Below are 20780 nucleotides of genomic sequence, written 5' to 3'. Positions count from 1 at the left end.
CAGTTACCTTTACCCATGGACGTGGCATGCGTAGAGGTTATGGAGGAGTGATGTAGTAGTTGCATTTGACAATGTTCTCAATGGTCGCTTGTGAAAGAGAGAGAGATGGTGAGAGTAGCTGGTTGTTTTGGTTGTCTCGTTAGGTTGTTTTTGTTCGTTGGAGGCAATAGGAAGGATTTGGATGTTTTGTGTATTTGCTGTATTTGTTGTTGTAAGGTAGTATGGGGAAGGTCTGTGTCTGTGGTTTTCCGTTTTGAGAGAGAGAGAGAGCGTGAATGGTGTATGGGTAGTTAGTGAGTGAATTGCTTGTTGGTGGGCAGTTGGGTTCATCTGCGGATTTGGTAGTGGAGCCTTGAGGAAGTGAGAAGTGATCAGCCTGTTTTTGGCAGTCAGTCAAGTGAGGCAGTTTTTGGACAGAGGTAGTGAGTTGCTGTTGTATGTTTTCTGGATTGTTTTGATATTATGTGATTGAGTTTGTTGTGCTTGTGTCCATCTGAAGGTTTTGGAGCTTGTGAGTTTCTGTTGTTTTTGCTTTGTGAATTGTTGTGGTTGTGAGTTGTTGTGAACTCTTGATGTTGATTGGTGTTTGTTTGTGTTGTTGATTTGTTGTGTTTTGAGTTGTTGTGTAGTCTCGATGTTGGTTGGTGTTTGTTTGTGTTAGAGTTGTGGTGTTTGTTTAGCTGTGAAGTTTTTGTGTCGTAGGTGTTTGTTTGTGTAGTGATTTGCCGTGTTGTTTTGAGTTGGTGTATGGTTTTGGTGCTTGTTTGGTTTTTTGGTGTATGATATTCACCAGTGTTTGTCTCAACGATTGAATCCAGTGGACAGCACAGCGTCTCGCCCTGAATTTCTTGGTATATGGTGAGTACATGGATTTTGAGAGAGTTGTTTGTTTACATCGCTGAACAACTGTACTGTACTCATATAGTAACGTAAAAAGGAAAGTGTGGCTGGCGGAATATTGTTTGCCGGTACAAGTAAAGTAAATGTGGGGAAGTATGTATTTAACTTGCTTAGCTTTGATTCTGCCACATTATTTCGATGCCTGAACAGGGACTGCTGGTGTGGCAGCCGCGGGACTGTTAATTCTGTGAGTTGTGTATGATTGGTGAAGAAAATTAGTATGGAAGGTTTGACTGAAGTGGAGAGGCTGAAGGAGGAATTGTGGCTGTTGAGGGAAGCTAAGGAAAGAGTGGAAAGAGAGTATGAGAGGCTTAGGATTGAATGTGACAAGCAAAAAAGGGAGTTAGAAGAGTTGAGAGGAGTGATGAGGAGTGCAGAAGAAGGAATGAAAGAGGAAGTGAAAGGGGTCGAGCAGCAGATGATTGAGAAGGTTGATGAAAAATTTGAGTTGATGATGGTAACAGTGCAAGAGATGGTTAAGGGACTGATTGGAGAGGTAGCTGTTGGAGGTAGGCTTCCTGGGCCTTGTGACGGGCTAGGAGTGGTGAAGAAAGTAAAAGAGAGTGTAGATGAGAGTACGAGTGATGAGGGTGATGTGGTTGTGATAAGTGAGGACAAAAAAGGAAAGACGCAGGACAAAGATAGGACTGAGGATAAGGATAAAAAAGGGGCTGAGAAAAAGAAGACGAATAAGGGAAAGAAGGTTAGTAAGGATGACTGACAGGCTGAGACAGGACTGAAGACGGGGAAAGGGCTGAGAGTAAGGAAGAGGATGAGAGTGATTTGGATAGTGGTAAGTGAGAACAAGTAGGCAAGAAGAAGGGTAAGAAGGGTATGGCTAAGAGCATGGATGTCAGTATGGAAGTGGATTCATTGTATTCAGAAGAGGTTAAGAGAGGTCAGGATGGAAGTAGTGGAAGGAAGAGTGAGCGAGAAATACGGAAGGCTGTGTATATGAGAGAGGTACCCTGATGTGCACGGTATGAGGAATATGGGAGTAGGGAGATAAGGGACTTTTTCATGGAATACGAGAAATATTGTATGGCGAAGTACGGAGACAATAGGAGAGTTTGGGTTAAGGGGTTAGGAGAATTCTTGACAGAGTATTTGTTAAGCATGTATGGGATAATGATGAGTGTAGATGTGTCGTATGAGAGTGTTAAGACTAGGATTATGGTACAGGCCAGGAGGGCAAAGAGTAGTTAGTGTTAGGTATAGGAGGAAGAATGATTTTGAGGAGGCAAGAATGAATGTTGGTGAGTTAGAGACATTAGCTAGAAAAAAGTTTTGGGACGAGGGAATAAATGAGTGTAAGGAGTTAGTGAGGAAGTTGTAGGCGACTGTGCCTGATAGTGTATCTGAGTTTGTAAATCTAAAACGTAAGGAGAAAATGAGATGGACAAATGAGAGGTTAACGTGGAATGATATTTTAGAGATACAGTAGTGCCTTGAGATTCGAAATTAATCCGTTCCGAGGCGCCCTTTGTATCATGAGGTTTTCGTATCTTGGACCACATTTTACATGTAAAATGGCTAATCCGTTCCAAGCCCTCCAAAAACACCCCATTAAATTTCATAGTAAAGCTAAATCGACCTATAAACAATGAAATACTACAACAAATTGGACCATTCAATACCTAACTTGATAACGTAATGCAAATTAACCTATAAATAAAGTGTATTAGTGTACATGGTATACAAGAAATACTGTACGTAAAATGTGGAAGCTTACCTTTCGAGTGAGGCTATCTCCGAAAAAAGTGGGGCAGCAGAGAGAGGGAGGGACAAACGGCAGGTACGCACGTACACTTAACTTTACAAAACACATTAAAAAATGTAAGGAAAACTAAACTAAAATTTACGAAACACATTAACAAAACTGTAACACTTAACTTTACAAAAAACTAAAATAAAAAAAAAAATTCTTTTTTTGATTTTTAACTTTTTTTTTACTTTTTTTTTTACTTTACGTAGTTCTATTTTTTTTTCAACTTCATCACCACTTTCAACTTTCTGTTTTTTATCACTTGGTTCTTCCTTTTTGCTTACAACTTTCTGTTTTTTATCACTTGGTTCTTCCTTTTTGCTGACTCCTGCTAATGCTAAAGGCCTCTTTAAAAAATAACTATCCAAGGAAGATTGCTTCTGCCTACTTTTCACAATGTTCCTGAAACGACTCGGGCAAATGTCATCAAACTGCGCAAGCATACAACCTGAGTGAGCCTTTTCGGGGTGTTTTTTCTATAAACGACTGCACTTTATGAAAAGAGGCAATCTCCCACAGCCAGCGCGTAGTGTTCATTAATGGCTTCCTGTCTTGATAATTATCTACTAATTGTTGCACCTCATGACTCTGTTGGCCCTGGTGTCCATCAAAACCCTGTTCAACCAAATGCTCTCTCTGCAACTGATTTGGGTACTGAGTGTTCAGCTGCTGACCTTCAACATAAACTGAAGTGCCTTGATTTTACTGGTATGCATGTTGTAAATGATTGGTCAACACCCTCTGTTCAGCAGGGAGTGGAGATTCTACCAACCTTGCAAAGTTTCCAGTTATCCCTTGAGAGAGACCTTGATCACTTATCCCATGTGAGAGATCTTGGTCACTTATCCTACGAGAGAGATCTTGGTCAATCATATCATTTATGTCGTCACCCAAGAGGTGCTCTTCTTTTTCCATTTTCTGTGAAAAGAAATGAGAAATTTTTTTTTAAATACACATGACACAAACACCATCACAATGTCAACTCTGACTAGTAGATTCAGAAACAGTTGGCGATCCCGAAACGAATACCGCGTGCGTATAATAACGATGCTGGTAGCGAGTGGCCGAGGCACGTCACCACGTACATAGATGCATGATGGGAGGGATGCTGGCCAATAGGAGAGAAGGATCTCATGGCTGCGACTAGCATCAGGAACCAATGGGAGAGCAGGAGGATGGTGGCGAGTCTAATAAGTTGGCGGTGTGCGAGTTTCAAAATTGTTATCGGTGGTTCGGGCGAATCTCGGACTTTACAGAAACCTTTCATATCTTGAAAACTTTTCGTATGTAGAGCCTTTAAATTTTTCGTATTGGCTTTCGTATCTCGAGTTTTTCGCAAGTTGAGCCTTTCGTATCTCGAGGTACCACTGTAGTTGAGGATTACGATCTAGATAGGTGTTTGAAAGAGAGCAGAAGTGTCCGCGTCAGGACTGAAGTAAATGAGGGTATGCCTAAGTTTAAGAGCTATAGGGAGGCAGTTTTAGAAGGGCCAAGGTGAGTGGCAGAGCGAGTGGTTGATAGAAGCATTAGAGCAAGTGATGTAAGTGTGGTGAAACCCAAGTGTGGTGAAACCTAAGAGAGATAGAAGTGAAAGTGTCGGAAGGTTAGGGTTAGTTAGCTGTGAGCGAGAGCAGAAGTGTTATAGATGTGGGAAATCGGGTCATAAGAAGAATGAATGTCGGTGGGCATTAGGAGCTTGTTTCGTGTGTGGGTTGATGGGTCATTTAGTTAGTGAGTGTCAAGAGAGATAGGGAAAATAAATGTTATAGGTGTGGGCAGACAGGGCATGTAGCTAATGGATGTCAGGGTACCCATGTGAATGTGGTTTGCAGCAACTGTGGGAAGAATGGGCATTATGTTAGGATGTGTAAAGAACAGCGTATGAAGTGTGCTGAATGTGGAATGGAAGGTCATGTAGTGAGTGTGTGGAGGCGAAAGAGGATGAGTCAGGCTGGGAATTCGGGAAATTAGGTGTTAAGGGGATTCAGTTGGGTGGGTCCTCTAGTGTGCAGATGAGTGAGTGGTTGAAAGTGAATAAGTATGAGCCAAGCATCAGTGAGCACACGGATTTGGGAGATTGGCAGTTAGTTTTGGTTGAGTATGGAAGAAAGCGGAAGAAGGTAAAGAGAGGGAATGAAAGGGAAAAGCGAGGACTGCATGATAGAGGGATTATTGTTTGGGTAGAGATGGTTGACACGGCGTGCAATACAGATAAGTCTGGGGAGGGAATGGATGAGATACAGTGTGTGTGGGTTTGAGTAAACAGAGTTTAGTGAGATTTCGACTGGAGGGGAACCAAGTGGTAAGGAGGTAGTTGACAGCATGAATGTGTCCCTCCAGGAGTTTGACAGGAATATTAATGGGTTGAGCAATTTGGTAGCAAAGATACAGGAGATATTGGGACCAGAGTTAGAAGGGGTAGATGAGATAGTTAATGAGATTTGGGAGGACAGTAGCAAGGGAGATAATGGGAATCTGGATGAAAGTGGTTTGGAGGAAGTAGATGGTGATGAAACTGAGAAAGTGTATGAGGGGCCTCGAATAAGATCCAAGGGGCCAGTATCCGAACATCCCTGGGTGTTGAGAAAAGCAATATAGTGTGGATGTTGTAAGTATGTGAGGAGACATCAAATGCAACGGGGAGGAAATATGGAGAGTGATGTAGTAGTTGTGAGAGAGAGTGGCTGGTTGTTTTGGTTCTTCTCTCATTAGGTTGTTTGTGTTTGTTGGAAGCAATAGGAAGGGTTTGGATGTTTTGTGTATTTGCTGTGTCGTGTTTTGTGTTTATTTGTTGTTGTTGAGGTAGTATGAGGAAGGCCTGTGTCTGTGGTTTTCCATTTTGAGAGAGTGAGAGAGAGCGTGAATGGTGTATGGGTAGTTAGTGAGTGAATTGCTTGTTGGCGGGCAGTTGGGTTCATCTGCGGATTTGGTCACGGAGCCTTGAGGGAGTGAGAAGTGATCAGTCTGTATTTGGCAGTCAGTCAAGTGAAGTGGTTTTTGGACAGAGGTAGAGTTGCTGTTGTATGTTTTGATATTGGATTGTTTTGATATTGTGTAATTGAGTGTTGTTCTTGTGTCTGTTGGAGGTTGTGTCTGATGTTGATTGGTGATTGTTTGTGTTGTTGATTTGTTGTGTTTTGAGTTGTTGGTTGGTGTTTGTTTGTGTTAGAGTTGTGGTGTTTGTTGAGCTGTGTGAAGTTTTTGTGTCGTAGGTGTTTGTTTGTGTAGTGATTTGTTGTGTTGTTTTGAGTTGTTGTATGGTTTTGGTGATTGTTTGGATTTTTGGTGTATGATATTCAGCAGTTGTTTCTGTCTCAACGACTGAATCCAGTGGACAGCACAGCGTCTCGCCCTGAATTTCTTGGTATATGGTGAGTACATGGATTTTGAGAGTTTTGTTTGTTTTCCTTGCTGAACCAACGGTCCTGTACTTAAATAGTAATGTAGAGAGGAAAGTGTGGGTGGGAGGAATATTGTTAGCTGGTATGAGTAAAGTAAATGTGGGGAAGTCTGTATTTTTTTTTGCTTAGCTTTGATTCCACCACAATTCTTCACCAGGGAACACATAAAAGAGCACTCCTCATCAGGCAAAGCTCAGGTACTTCAAAGGTGACCGTTTCCAAGTGGGATGTCAGGGTTGGACATCCAGATGGTGGAGTAGAAGAGGAACTAGTCTTAGATCTTCACCAAGACTTTAGCATACTGGAGTGGGTTGCCTCGTCGTTGGACTCAAGCATGATACAGCTTCATCAGGCTAACTGCCACAATAACTGGCTAGGGCGAAATGCTATTTCGTAGGACTCACTGGATGTGTATTGTCTGACATCTCTCAAAACTGGGGCGACATCCTTCAGTCCTTTGTTCTGTGCCGCTAATCCTTGCAGGTACCTGAAAAGGTAATTGAAATGCCAGCAAAGAAGAGCATGGAGGAAAGAGTACAAAGACGTGCTAATTGAGTTTCGGAGAGTGCGGCTCAGGGGTAGAGTTGCAGTTGCGAAGCACTGCAAAAACAAGGATAGGGTGCAATGTTAGATCATGGATACCAATCATGTGAGGTTGTGAATTCTAACGAATTTTAAGGTTGATCTTTAAAATGACTCTCATGAAATGTGACTGGGGACTTTGCACAATGGCTGTGAGGGAGCGAGGTTCCATATGTCAGCTACCTTCCTCAAAATTATAAGTCATTATCAACTTAAGGCCGATGTCTTAATTGGATTTTGGATGGCGCTAACCGTGACGGGGGTATGACAGGTAATAAATAAAAATTGACAGCACAGTAAAATGACATCTTTATGTCTTCATGTTCAAGATGTCATTAAGGAACAATAGGGATAAACAATGAGTCAAAATATCTCTCAAGTCACAAAACTCATTTTCCTTTTACTCTGTGTTCTTCCAAAATTGATTCGTCGTATTTCCCCATGTTTCTTTCAATTTTCCTCATATTCAAAAAGAGAAAAAGTATAAAACAAGTGTCAGAATGAAACTTGTCACACCTCCCCATGGGATGAGGATGTTACACAGTCAGATGGCTGTTAACGTCTGTTAACTTTTTTCAGATGCAAACATGTTCCTTTATCTCTCAAAAGGGTGCAAAAATCTCTAATTACTAAGTAATGTCTGTAGTGAAGTTAAAATCTAACCACTCAGGCTCATATTTCAAAATTTCAAATCAAACTCAGTTCCATCAGGAAATAACACTACTATTGAATAGACCTGCCTGTATCTCTCATGCTACGTAACTCAGTTTTTTATTATACGAACTTTATAAACGTCTTATTTACCATGGTTAATGCTTTCACCTAGCATATCTTTCATCTATCATCCCACTTTGTGTTATCACTGACACAAGGTACAGCACTGGCACGATGTACGCACTGACAACAGTGGGGAAAAGTAAAGTCAAACTAGTTTGGGATACAAAAGGGGTAAAAAAGAACATTCGCGTATGGGAGTTACTATAAGATACAAGTAATTACTGAAGGGAGATATTTAGTATTCACCTCTGGACAGCGAAACTAAGTACTCATACATATGACAAAAAATTTCCTAAAAGTTTCTGATGGTCTGTTAAGACCGTAAGTGGGAACTTGTGATTGGCGTGATATGCTTCTTAGTGTTTCATTGCTAATACTATCTCTAATATTTTTGTCTCTATTGTGCTGTTGTATCTTGATTCTGCTTGGTTCAATTTCTTCAAGTAGTATGCCATCGATAACTTGGAACATTATTGCTCCTATCCCCATGTCACTGGCATCTACAGCCATTTATAATGGTTTGTCATAGTCTAGGGTACTTAGCACTGCTTATTAGTTAAAATAGTTTTCAGATTATCGTATGCCTCTCTGCGTACTGTTGTGCACTTGAAGTTCTTATTTACTTTAAAAGGGTTGGTGATGGGAGCTGCAGCTTCTGAGAAGTTGGGAATAAATCTTCTAAAGTACTGAACCACTCCTACAAAGTGTTGGGCTTGTTTCTTGGTTTATGGATAAGGCATATCTAGAATAGTGTGGATATTCGCATCTTTGGGCATTATTTTGCCAATTCCTACAATATGACCTAAATATGTAATTTGTGCAGCTCCAAACTAGCACTTCTTCAAGTTCAACACAAAGTTTGCCTGTTTGAGGGCATGAAGAACCCTTTTTAAGAATTGCTGATGTTGCTACCAGGTTGAGGCATAAATTTAAGTACACAATGCATTTTCGATCCCAGCAAGAGCCTTGTTTGTCAGTCTTTGGAAACAGCCTGGTGCATTTTTAAACCATAGGGGATCACTATATATTGGCAGAAGCCGTCTTGAGTTGTAGAAGCTGTCAAAGTGAATATAATGAATTAAGTATTTCTATAGGTAGGCCTATGCGTTCTCTCTCTCTCTCTCATCATAATATTTCATTCTTTACTGTATTGTTCCTCACTATGATGCCTTGGCTCTCGGGCCCGTATGGTGTTAGAATGTACAATCGACAAGAAAAGTGAGGATACAGTTTTCATTAGCTTTCCTTCATCGAATTTCCAATTTGTTTTTACTGAAAAAACGTAATCTCGTTGAATTTACTCTAGAATATGAAAATACATTGCAAATTATATCATATATAATTTTACACCAGTTTAGTGTCAAATATTACTTAAAAGTAAGGTTTCAAAGTAGGTTTTAAAAAAGGATGATCAAAATTCTACTCTGAATTGACTTTACCAAACCAACATTAATGAATAATATAGAGCCTGTTACTACATTAAAGTATAGATTATTATAGGACTTCTATAGAATCTTTATGGTGTAGCCTAATTAATGGAAATCTAAAAAGGAACAAACACTATGATTTTGAAATTCTGCCCCCTTTCTGGAGTTGCCAGGTGTGGGCATTATTGAGCATTATGTATGTGAAGATTTAAGAAAACTCTATGTTCACTTTTCTTATTGATTGTACATGCTTGACCCCACGGTTCAACATACTATTTCGGAACTCACTGACATAAAATGGTCATTTTGGATAGCGAGAAGAAAGCCAAAATGACAGAACTTAATTAGTGCTTTGATGGCACTCTTGGAGGTTTTGCTCTGAACTGGTATGGCTTCCAATGGCTGAATATATCTCTGATTGTTAGGCAATGGGAGTGTCCTGCCCTAGAGCAGGTGCGCCCATGAGGTGTGTAGTAATCAATTATGACATCTTGTAGGGGAATGCCAACAGAGGGGATGTTCTGCAACTTGGCTTTGGGTATCCTTTCATTAGAATTGCCAACCATTTGACATGTAGGGTACATAGCAACATGCGTCTTAACATCCTTCCTAAGCCCAGCCCAATAGGAGTTGTCTGTTAAAGCTGTGGTGGTGCAGCTGACTGAAGTGCCCTCCTATTCAATCTTTCACCAAACGAATTACCCATTGTTGCAGCTTATTAGGCACGCAGGATTCTTGTAAAGGACATTGGCAGGGTCTGTCTTACCTTTCGATACAGTAAACAGTACTTTGTTTTCAAGGATATACTGCACTTGAGAATGGTCTCCCAGGGATGCCAAGTCTGTAAGGGCGTCTTTTTGGATATCTTGTAGTTTTGGGGATTCTGCTTGAGCAGCAATCAGGTGGTTGTGGCTTAGGCTTGGATTAGAGGCATCGTCCTTTGTGATTAAGCAGGAAGGTTTACCACAGGTGTAGTCTTGGAAGGTTCCAAGAGCCAAGGTACTTCTTCGAGACATACGTCCTGTAAGGGATTGTCACTGGAGGGTTTATCTTCCTTAGATTCATGTGGCAGTGCAGCCATGCATCTAAGAGGTATTCTGGAGTCTCTCCATTATAGGAAGTCTTGTCCTAATAGCATGGCATGTCTAGTTGCAAATTTGCCTGTGATTCTGAACTGGTGATCTCTCGTCATTGGGGAGTCGCCCTGGGCAACAGTGAGGCACACTGTTGCGAGGTCCAAGGAATGCCCATTAAACCAGCATATAGTAATGCACTCATCCTTCCAAATGGAAGCCTTGGGAGGCACTTTATCTCTCTTTATCAAACTGACTACTCAAAAACACACGGGCTGGCCCTGACCTGTCTGGGGTGCTATGGTGATATTAGGAAGCTCTATCCATTTAATAGCTCCCTTGGTACATACAGTCATCTAGACTGTTTTAGGTGATTCATACTTGGGGCACCCCACAATGCATGTAGATGCATACCCAACCATTTTACAATCTCTGCAGGTAAATATCCTTACTGTAGTCTCGCTTAGCCCCAGATGAATTTGCAGTGGGACGAGGGTGTGACTTGGTGGCGGCAGCAGAGCCCCAAGTCAGTCCAGGTTTGGGATGATTTCCAGGTTTGTTGGGGCACTTCTCAGCTTTGTGCCCAGGCTTCTTACAAATATGGCATAGGAATTGTTTTGTAATTATGCCATTCTTTGGTTGGGCAGTGGCAACAGTAAATCAGGTGGTGAAATTTTCATATTAAGGCAGCTCAGGTGGGCATGGTGTATTTCCCACTCATCAACTAAGTGACAGCATTCAGCTAATGTCTCAGGGCAGTGCTCATGGAGGTAGGTGCACTCGGCGCATGATAGAAGAAATCCTCTATCTTTATTCATTGTACAACAGCCTTGAAATCCCCAGCCAGAAAGCACTCGATCCAATGGTTAAAATTTCTGCCTTTGTTGTAGATCTATTCTGTCCAGGTTTGTCTGGCTCCTTGGGCAAGCCATGCCAGTTCTGTTGCCACTTCTTCACTGTAATCTCATAGGCATGAGTGATAGCTTGCCTTATGAGGGCAAGATTTCCTTGCTCTTATGCAGATAAGGAGAGTAAAGTGATATACCCCTTCGCTTGAATATGAGAACTGCCAACCTTCTGGTTCATCATCTGACCACGGCTGAACAAGGCTGTTCACCCCTTGTAACACAGAGGGGTTTCTCATTCTGCTGATTCTTGTTCTGCTTGTTCTTGTTGTTCTAGTTAAGCCCTTTCCACCTGGGCGTTGACCCAGGCTCTCTCCTTGGAGGTTTCTTTTCAATCCGAGTTCCTGGAAATATCTTGGGTCTCAAGCATAGGAAGGCATGGTGGTGACCCTAAAATTAATGGTCACAGGTTAGCGCTGGCAAGTGCACAGAAAATTCACAGGCATTCAGGTAAGCTTTGTTCAGTCTGTCCTCAGGTAACTGGCACCTATAGTGCGATATCTCAACCAACAGTGGTTCGTGTGAGGAACTTCTTTGGCACTCAACAAGGCATGTAACAAAGCTTTGATGGCACTCGGTGGTGCGTACAATGGTTCTGAGGAATGTACAGGGATGGAGTGCCATCAAAGGTGGTACTCATAAGAGTGAGGAGTGTTAATGAAGGTGGCACTTGTAAGTAGTATGAAGCTTTGATCTCGACTGTCGAACAGACAGACAGGTAACTGGTACCTAAAGTGTGGTACTCACAGAGTACGTAGTTCTGTATAAGGCACTCACTGTCACTCAACAGGTCACAGCAGGAAGTCAGGCAAACAGCATACTTCAGAGGTTTGGTATGCTCAGATGAGCAATGGCACTTGTAGGGTTTATCTCACAAGACACAGTGTGTTCTCAGAACATGGTGGCACTCTCAAAGTGCATAAGCAGGTGGCACACTAAATGTGTGTAACTGCCCCACCTTCCTATTGCTTTCCAAACACTCAACAATGTGTCACTAATAGACACCAACAAGAGACTTATGACAAGTCACAAGTGTCACTAAGGCAGGTAGGAGAGTCTCTCACTACCTAAGCAACACAGGCTTAAAACAGGCACACAGGTACGCAAGCACACAGGCTCTCAACAGGCATTCTCAATAGTACACTAAGCGACAAAGGCTTCCAGGTGGCATAATCAATAGTGAGTAAGGGGGCATAGAAACGTTCATAAGGAAATGAGTTCCAACACAGGGAAAAACAGTGCTTTCCAAACACTCAACAATGTGTCACTAACAGACACCAACAAGAGACTTATGACAAGGCACAAGTGTCACTAAGGCAGGTAGGAGAGTCTCTCACGACTCTGCAAGAGATGTGTTGCAACAACAATCATACAAATGTGTGTTATAAATTCTAAACAGGAATCTCCAGCTGTCAAAGCATTCTAAACAGGAATCTCCAGCTGTCAAAGCATTCTTGGCCATTACTTTAAATGGGTTTGTGCTTTTCACAACCACGGTATGAATAGAGTAAAACAAGCATTTGTAGATTTACAAATAAATCGGTACTAAGCAAAAAATAAAGTAAGTAGAACTGTTCTCATAAAAGAAATAGAAATCCAGACCAGCTAACTCAGGAATATTGTCTACCAGTACGCTAAATTAAAGGAAAAGTAATTATCCTTTGTTAGGGCTTGAGTGAACAGTCAAGATTACTATTTGTCAAAGTAAGATGAACAAAGGTCGTGTAAACAATAGAATGAATGAACCCTTGGCCTGATGTTTGGCCACATGTCTAAGGTAAGATTTCACAAACAATATGCTTACGTTAACTCTCGTTGCCATTAAGATTATGAAGGGACACAATTCGTATTTACGTTAATTTTAAAAGGATACATACATTAATTCAAACAATAGAATTCTTTTACACATTCAGGAAACAAATGATTTCAAAATTTGTGAATTGACTACTGTAGCAATGTGAGGTAGGGGAGCCGTCTCAGGTGAGTTGCCAGGTAAGGGTTGCCAGAAAGCTAATTTTTCGGTGTACAGTTATCATACTCTCAATAGGGCGGCAATATGCACCTTCCTATTAAATAGATATTTTCCTATATTACTGCACTGATTTTGCACTCATTACCACAACTGAGAAATATGGTCTCCTAAATAACACAATAATTACACTCAACAAAGTTATAGAATGGCAACTCGATCTCAAGGCTACGAAACTGATTTTGCACTCATTAACACAACTAAGACATACAGTCTCCTAAATAACACAATAATTGCACTCAACAAAGTTATAGAATGGCAACTCAATCTCAAGGCTACAAAACTGAATCCTGATCTCTCAAGATGTGCTGGCATTTTAAACACTTATTACATTTGAATAAATATAAAAACTTGTAATAACACTCGATTAAAATGTAACATACAAAATAATCTTACTTACCGTTGTGAGATGCTAAAGGTGGGCATTCCGCAACCTTAGTCCGCACCTCCGCAACTTATGGAACCCGTTTTTGGTTGAGGATTTGATTGGCCACTACCACGTGCCAAAGGTAGCGGAGTAGCAGGTTGCGGAACTAAAAAATTTAATTACAACCGCTACAGTTCAAAAATAAAAGACCAAAAAATTTACCAACAAATGTAACGAGACGTCTATTTGCCTGTTTAACAGTTGACCATTAGCCATTGCAGTCTAAGAGATGCAGGATTGAACTTGTTTTGATGGTGCGGCACAGGCACAGCGGCCCATGCTGCCAGCTAGCACCGCCAGTGCTGCCACTCCCTGGATTTTCCTACTGGATCTAGTTTTTCTTTTGCTCTGAGCTTAGAGTCTTGGAGTTTTTTGCAAAAAAAAAAAAAAAAAATCAGGAAATCTGTTTTTTTGGTCAAGGTAATGAAATTTATATAATTTTGTATTTTCCTCCTCAGTATAAATGTGTGTGTATACATATATATATATATATATATATATATATATATATATATATATATATATATATATTTATTTATGTATTTAAAGTAATAGGAAACACCCTAATATTATCTAAATAACATTACATATTTTCGTCAGTGGAGGTAAAAGAAAATGCAACTGAAGTCAATGAGAATGGGATACGGGCAGGAGGAAGAGGAGGAGGAGGACTGAGGACGTTTTTCGAAATATAAACTTTTGTGTATTTTTCGTGCTGATTTAGTGATTTGATACTTAATAGAGTAAAAATACTTTATATTGATACAATTGCAGCCTTGCAAAGTATTTTTAGTCTATTAGTGTATTATCCTAAAAGAGTGAAAATGGTATTTTCCACTATTTTGTGTTTAAATCAATAAATGTGTTAGAATTTCTGTTTCATTAAAAAATCTATGTGTATAAAGTAGGAACTTAGATTTAGCCAGTCTAAACTGTTCTGCTAATCAACTGAGTGATCAAATGTTATGTTTACAATTGCAAATTAATCTCATTGCAGGTCGCCACTGTCACAGGGCAGGGGGTGGGGTGTAAGCTTTTACTTTGGGAAAACCTGGGGGAACTGGTTTTAATTAAAAAATGCCCTTTATGGAAATAACAACTGACTAAGGGTGGCCTACCACATGTGAACAGAAAAAGTGAAAAATATGTACCTTAAGCAAATCTCTATAAGGTAAGCAAAAGAATAAAATTAAAGGAGCTCTCACTGGCTGCATGGCACTGTATAACTAATGAATATTATGTACATTATCAAGAATAAATGTGTCACTTGGTTGCAAGTAAAAAACACTAAATCTAGTGAGTATATATGGTGCATGAAACAAGGATAAAACTTCTAATAATAATAAACACAGCCACAATATGGAGCACTATAAGTAAGGGTTGCTTCCACTGAAATCTCAGGAATACTATGGCAAGAATGGCACTGGCATTAATATTGACTGACACTGTTAAACTACAGAAGACAGCACACAATGGGAGGGAAGTCTACACGAATCTCCAAAGCAGTTAATGTTGTAACACAAGAGACTTACAACTGGAAAGCTTACTTAACTGGTCAATGCTTAAATAAAACTATGCAAAATATGAGACATATCAGATATTAAAGGAAATGCTAATATAACAAAATTACTGTAAGCATGACCAACACAGATTTAATAACACTTCCACAATGAATTCACAAAATCACAATTGCACAGTCAAATCATTGGAGTCTGAAAGAGATGGGATAATAGGATCATGGGAATAGGAGAACAGTTTGGAACAAGGAATGATCACAAGAAATAGTAGGTGAAGGCTGACAAATCGACTTCCAATTCAATTACCTTTGTCTATAGACGAAAATTGAGTAGAGGTGAGCCAGGGCGTCAGCAGAAGGACTTCGTCACTTGCCATTATTCACCAGGGAACAAATGGAAGAGCAAAACCTCATCAGGCAACACAGTTATTTCAAAGGTGACAGCTCACAAGTGGGATGTCAGGGTCGGGGATCGAGACAGAGTCTGGATTCCAGACGGTGGAGTAGAAGAGGAACTAGTCTTAGATCTTCACCAAGACTATACCATACTGAAGCATGTTGCTGTAATACCACTTCGTCAGGCTAACTACCGCGATAACTGGCTAGGGTGAAATGCAATTTGGTAGGGCATACCAGCCAATTTATATACCCAGTTTGGGTGTCGCCGGAAGTGTATTGTCTGACATCTGTCAAAACTTGGGTGACATCCTTTGGTCCTTTGGTCTCTGCCGCTAATCCTGGCAGGTACCTGAAAAGATCATTGAAACTTCGGCAGAGAAGGGTATAGAGGAAAGAGTACAAGCACGTGCTAACTGAGCTTGAGAGGGTACAGCTCCAGGGGGCAGAGCTGCAGGTTCAAAACACTGCGAAAACAAGGATATGGTGCGAGGTCAGGTCATGGAGACCACACATGTGAGGGTGTGAATTCTGATGAATTTTAGGGCTGATCTCTTCAAATGACTCGTGAAATTTGACTTGGGACTTCCACAATGGCAGTGAGGGAATGAGGTCCCATATGTCTGCTATCTCCCTCGAAATTTTAAGTCGTTTTCGGCGTAAGGCTGGTGTCTTAATTGGATTTGGGACAGCGATGGCTGTGACAAGGGAATTACAGGTAATAAATCAAAATTGACAGGACATTAAAATGACACTTTCATGTTCCTGTCTTTGAGGTGTCGGTAAGGAACAATAGGGATAAATGATGAGTCAAAATAATCTCAAGTCACAACAACATGCTTTGCTTTTACTCTGCATTCTCCCAATATCGATTCCTCTGTTTCCCCATATTTCTTTCAATTCCCCTCATGTTTAAAACAAGTGTCAGAAGGGGCATTCGTGGTGTACTGAACGCGTATGATTCGCCTTTGTTTTGTCCAAAGCGCGTGCTAGTTGCCAGTGTTTTGTAAGATTGCGTAATTTTTGTACCTCGCTGCCTAGAAAATCCCATGGCGTCATTTAAAAGGTTTACTTTGGATTTAAGAGAGACTTCTTGTTATTCTGAGACCGTATAGCGTGATTAATAAGTAAACAATAGTCTCTCTCTCTCTCTCTCTCTCTCTCTCTCTCTCTCTCTCTCTCTCTCTCTCTCGTTTTTAAAGGAAACTTATAAACTTGCAAAGTAATTTGATTGTAAGATTACAGAGGGTCTCGGCCCCAAAATGTTTCACCTTGTCGGGATTGAGTTACATAGAACCAGAAGTTTCAATGCGAAAATAGAATTAATATTCATTCTTATTCTAGAGACCATTTTCGCTGGCGCTCTCTCTCTCTCTCTCTCTCTCTCTCTCTCTTCTCTCTCTCTCCTGATCATGTGGTTTTAACACAAATAACGTAAAGATTTTATTCGTGGTCACTCTAGTGTTTGTATAATTTCATATGGAATTGAAATACTTTCTTAAAATACTTGCTTAAATTATTTGCTTAAAATACTGGGTGAATTTATTTCAATGTTTCACGTTTTGATTTTCTGTGTTTTGTGACTTGTTGAATTCTTTTAAATGTTTTATTTATATAATGTGTGTTTACAATCTCTTAACCTTTCACATTTTATATTGCGGTAAATTGGACACATTTACACATTTTTTACTTTCATGTTTTTGCATTCACAATTTGTTTCTTTATATAGTTTAACATTGCATAATGGATTCAATTTCCCTTTTGAACAACTTTGGTAATCTTTATTTACTTAGAATTTTTTCAGATCTAACCTATTTCTTAATAGTTTACATTTTACTTGATCAATTTAATTTCCTAGTAAATTAATCTTTTTGATTTAATTTTGTTTAATATTTTAATCCATAAATTTATTAGTTTTTTTTTCCAAGTAATAGTCTTTTTTTTACTACACTGTGAATTCTACTTATAAATTTTTATTTTAAAAAATAGATGTTTGTATTTAACATTTTTATAACAGTTTCATTTATTGACCAACAGTGATAGGAATAAATCTGTGTACATGCCAAAGTGATAAATTATACTGTTCCTTCAATTTCCTTGAAGTGATATAAGACATGGGAGAGAGTTAAAGTTGTTTCATGGAGCGATTCTCTTAATTGACTTAAGCCTATATGAATACCTCACACTTGTTTTGATGAAGTTAGTCTGATTTCTCACTTGTTTAGTAAGCTTTTTAAGGGTATACTGTTGTCTTTAGAGTACTCAGTCGTATTTTATCTGTTATGAAAGTTCAAGTATCTAGCTGCTGTGAGGTAACTTTGAATTCTATGATTGGTAAGTGAGATAACAAGATATTTGGAACTATATATATATATATATATATATATATATATATATATATATATATATATATATACACACACACATATATATATATATAAATATATATATATATATATATATATATATATATATATATATATATTAATATATATATATATATATATATGATATATATATAGTATATATATATATATATGGATATATATATATATATATATATGTGTGTGTGTATATATATATATATATCTATATATATATATATATATATATATATATATATATATATATATATATATATATATATATATATATATATATATATATATATATTGCTACGTTTATTGATACGTTTATTGACCTCCTCGTCTACCCAGCATTTAGTTAATTATTTTGATTTGTAAAAAGGCAGCCATATTCCTCCAAATATCAGCTGATTTGGGCGGGAAACCAAAGCTAGCCAGCCAGAGATAGGAATTTCCTGTGAGAAGAGGGAAAATTGACTCTTGTCAGCTTTAGGGACGTATCCCAAAGGGACGGATGTAGGCAGACTGGTACTTATTAGGCCTATATCTTAAGCTCTTTTTCCTGTGAACCCTCTGCTGGCTGTATGTTCTGTTTCCAGGATTGCCCTGCTCTTGGGGTGTTAAGCTGACCCCCAACACCCAGGAAACACACCTGCCATCTTCTTCAGTCAGCTCCAGTCGTGACCTCGGACGGATGTCCAACCACCAGCCTTCCATTTAGGCCTATCCATGGCGTTACTGGCGCGCCCAGAGTCCCAGACCGGAGACAAAGCCCAGGCCGCATTTCTACAAAGGTCCACTGATCATGGCATCCAGGTACGTCTTGTGAAACAGCATATTGCCAGTTCCTTACATCCTAGTGTCTATTTACTCCGCATTTTCCCATTTTCAAACTTCAACCTCAAATGAATATCCCTTTGTGCTTCTCACTGCCTTATGGCCGCATGTTTCCCTTGTGTGATCGTCCCAGACAAACGAAGTCATTGCATACCTCAGTTAAACACTAGAGTGCCTTTTCCCCAGTGTTAGAGAACTGAATAATCGTAACTTGTGCAAGAAGTCCCTTTTTTTTTATCTTGTCTAATCTGGGCTCTTTTTCCAGATTCCCTGAGTCACGTGTCCAAGTCTTTGCGCCAGCAAGTGTTGCATTACCGCAAGATTTCAAAAACCAGCTTTCATGTAAATCTCATTTTTTGCCAGCTATCCCTTTGTGAGAGATATATGGATCCCCACGTGTGGACACGCTGCATTTACTTTTCTCCAGGCCAGTAAACGGCCTCTTGTAAATAAATAGATGTAAAGTAATTAGCTGAGTTTTCTGGCGACCTTTTCCTCTAGAGTAAATTTTCACTTTAAATCCTTTTTAAGGTAAGTCCAAGTAATTTATATATATATATATATATATATATATATATATATATATATATATATATATATATATATATATAAGGTGGAAGCCATGAAGGAAAGTGAAACACTGAAGAACTGCGAGATCTTTCGACTCAAAGGTCCTTTACTGAGCAGAGTGACTTACATGAGAAAACATAGATACCGCAAGGAAGGGTTCGTTAACAATTTTAATTTTTATAAGTGACAGATAGGGATTATGAAGGAAATAAGTACCCAGAATCCAACACACCTGGAGAATTAGTAATCTTCCCAAGCAAAACGTGGGTACAATTTAAGAGGTTTACAAAGCGCCTCAGCAGCGTGGTTGGTATGGTATTAGCGTCCCACCTCGGTGGTCGCGGTTTCGATTCTCAGCCATTCCATCGAGGAGTGAGAGATGTGTATTTCTGGTGATAGAAGTTCACTCTCGATGTAGTTCGGAAGTCACGTAAAGCCGTTGGTCCCGTTGCTGAATAATCACTGGTTCCATGCAATGTAAAAGCACCATACAAACAAACAAAGAGGTTTACAGAAAGATTAAGTTCAACTGCTCAGACACAGGGACAAGACAATTAAAGGATTATACATGGCGGCAACTGACCACATTCAAACTTTTGGTAAACAAAAACTTTCTTTTTCTCTGTCACGTATGCAAGCCCTACTGGAAGATGATGTGACTTACAAAAAACTAACAAATATTTGGTATGGCAATGGGCAACCCTTTAACACCACTCCTCTCAGACTTGTACATGGAATTCTTTGGAATACACTATTTACACAATATCATTTATATTTCTTTAAACTTGTATAGCTATGTTGATGATATTTTAGCTGTTTTGCCTGCCGGTATTGATGTACATGATTTACTTTCAAAATTAAATAAACAGGTGCCATCAATTAAGTTTACTCTAGAATTGGAAAAAGACCATTGCCTCCCTTTTTTAGATGTTTTGATACATAGAGAACCAGTATTTATATGAAACCAACCAACAACTAAAGTCCATTTTTATTCAGGCCACCATCTTAGTATCAAAATATAAATATTTTTCTTCTATGTTTTTACAAGTTTTACGCATTGTCAGTCCCCAATATTTGGATCAAGAAGTTGAATACATAAGAAAATTAGGGAATGATTTATGTTATCCTTCACATTTGTTAGATATTGGCTATAATAAAGCCCACAAAAAGTTTTATAGTGTAAGTAACAGAGAAAGAAACTTCTAAAAACATTCTCAGTTTGCTTTATTTTGTCTGTTTTAAAACCATAAAATCATTGTTAAAATCTTTTCAGGTCAACCTCGTTTTCTCCTATAATACCACACTAAAAGGAATGTTTAAAAAATGGCCCTAGGGAAAGCAACAACATAATATATAAAATGCCATGTATGGACTGTCCTTCCTTTTATGTCGATCAGTCTAGTAAGGGCTTAGAACAATCAAGCAGCATAAATATTCTGTCAAAACTGGGCAAACATTTTAGTAAAAACAACCACCGGATAAATTGGATTGGCAGTTCAGTAATTGCAAGATCAAAAGATGTCTTATCACGCAATCTTTTAGAATCTGCCATTATACAACTTCCTCCCCATTGTAATTTTAATATCAGTCGTGACCTGTTTCATATAGACCTTTGTATTTGTAACATGTTTAAGAATGACCTCAAAGATACAATCACACTCAAATACAAATTAGTTGCCCTATAGATATTTTCTTTGTATATGTATGCTTAATATATGTTTTAATATATCTTGAGAAAAAAAAGGTTTCCAAAGGGTTGAATGTGGTCAGTTGCCGCCCTGTATAATCCTTTAATTGCCTTGTCCCTGT

At 39.1% G+C, this 20780-nt stretch overlaps 1 long non-coding RNA gene across 1 annotated transcript in view; it reads left to right on the top strand.

Annotated features, from left to right (window-relative positions):
• LOC135224498 (uncharacterized) overlaps nt 1-20780 on the top strand; it is a 105563-nt gene that overhangs the window by 53774 nt on the left and 31009 nt on the right. The window lies entirely within an intron of this gene.

The sequence above is a fragment of the Macrobrachium nipponense genome, chromosome 12 (assembly GCF_015104395.2).
Source record: "Macrobrachium nipponense isolate FS-2020 chromosome 12, ASM1510439v2, whole genome shotgun sequence".
NCBI classification, from domain to species: Eukaryota; Metazoa; Arthropoda; class Malacostraca; order Decapoda; family Palaemonidae; genus Macrobrachium; species Macrobrachium nipponense.
This window is presented reverse-complemented; position numbering and strand designations above follow the sequence as displayed.